The sequence below is a fragment of the Dromiciops gliroides genome, chromosome 6, assembly GCF_019393635.1.
Source record: "Dromiciops gliroides isolate mDroGli1 chromosome 6, mDroGli1.pri, whole genome shotgun sequence".
Taxonomy (NCBI): domain Eukaryota; kingdom Metazoa; phylum Chordata; class Mammalia; order Microbiotheria; family Microbiotheriidae; genus Dromiciops; species Dromiciops gliroides.
The window spans coordinates 225,311,682-225,313,564 of record NC_057866.1 but is presented as its reverse complement, the minus strand read 5'-3'; positions in this window follow the sequence as shown (position 1 = coordinate 225,313,564).

Here is a 1,883-nt window from a genome sequence, read left to right as displayed (position 1 = left end):
TGATATAATATATAAATATAAGCTATTATGTAAACTAGACGCTGTATAGTATTGATTTTGGAGTCAGGAGGACCTGTGCTCCAATGCTTCCTCTGACTCATTCTGACTTGTGTGATCCTGAAAAAGTCATTGGTAGCCCAAGCAACTCCAAGACTAAAAGTTGTAAGGTAGATGCCTCAAGGTACATTGGCAGGTTGAATTTCTTCACTGAGAGTTCTCTGTATCAATGAAATTCCAAGATGTGTCTCTCCCTCTCTTCATCCCCCTCCCCCATTTAAAAATAAAGCTTGATTCATTTTAACGTATTAATCAAGCTTTTTACCTTATTCCGTGTTTCACTCTCAAATCAGCCAGTTAACTCACTCCTTTTATGAGATCAAGAGTTGGAAGGCATCTTAGAAATATGGTCTGACTTTCTATATTATAATATGAGGAAACTGGCTCAGTGAAGTATTTTCCTGAAGGATATTTAGCTTTAAGTCTGGTAGCTGGAGTCTTCTGATTTCAGACCCAGTGCTTTTTCCAGTATGCCTTAGGGCTTTTGTCCTTTAGTACTTCCCTCCTAGGTCTTGATGCATTTGAGGGATTGTGTGATACAGTCAAAGAAGAGAAAGGTTCTGGATTCAAATTTCCTTTATTACTTCTAGTTGTGTGACATTAATAAATCCAATCCAATCGAGTCACCAAGCACTTATAAGCACTTATTGTGTAGGAGGCACTATACTAGCTGCTGGGAATACAAAGACCAGAAGAAATAAGGACAGTTTCTGTCCTTAAGGAGTTTATATTCTGATGGGGGATGATAATACCTAAAAGGAGGCTGAAAAGTTGTTGGGGGGCGGGGTAGGGAGAAGTTCTTTACCTGGGGCATGGTAGAGAAAGTCAGAAGTGTCAGGAATGGAACATGGGGGAAGGAATGAAGGAATGGCTTGGGCATTCTGAAATTCTCTGTTCTGGGAAGAACCAGTCAATCTTCACAAACAATAAAAATCTCGGCTAAAAGTTTTTTTTTTCTTTGCGGGTCAGTGGGGGTTAAGTGACTTGCCCAGGGTCACACAGCTAGTGTCAAGTGTCTGAGGCTGGATTTGAACTCAGGTACTCCTGAATCCAGGGCCGGTGCTTTATCTACTGCACCATCTAGCTGCCCCATAAAAGTTATTTTTAATGTAAGATTCTAACAATGCTTTACGAAGACAACTTTGAAGAAGGTATAAATGATGTTTTCAGGAGTCCCTTTAACTTGCAGGGCCTCTGTTTCCTTAGCTGTAAAATGAAAGCATTGGACCACATGATGTTTAAGGTACCTTCTTGCTCTAAATGATTGATCCTACAATTTTCCTTTCTTAGTTCCTTGTAGTTTAGCAACTTGGTACCTAAGAAACAAATTTCCTTTCTTACTGAACGACTGGACCATCTTTTGATTACCAGTTAAGAATCTCCTCTTCAGATTTTGGCCTGGGAACATACTCATAATTCATACCAAATCTCTTGCCTTTAGTTTCTCAGGCAAGTCCAGGGATACTCTCTAGAGAACCTTATTGGTCCTCAAGGAGCCTAGCACAAACATGAAATGCCAAATGCTTGGAGTCAAGAAGACCTGAATTTAAATCTGGCCTTAGACACTTACTAGCTGTGTCACCCTGGGCAAGTCACTTCACCCCATTTGCCTCAGTTTGCTCATCTGTAAAATAAGTTGGAATAGGAAATGGTAAACCACTCCAGGATATTTATTTGCCTAGAAAACCCCAAATGGGATCACAAAGAGTCAGACTCTTACTGATGTGTCTTAATAGCTGTCTCTTGTTTCTTCCTCCTTTACTTCATTCTCTGAAGATACTTTAGTATTACTTGACCATTGCTATATTTCCTTTTAGGAGGAGTAA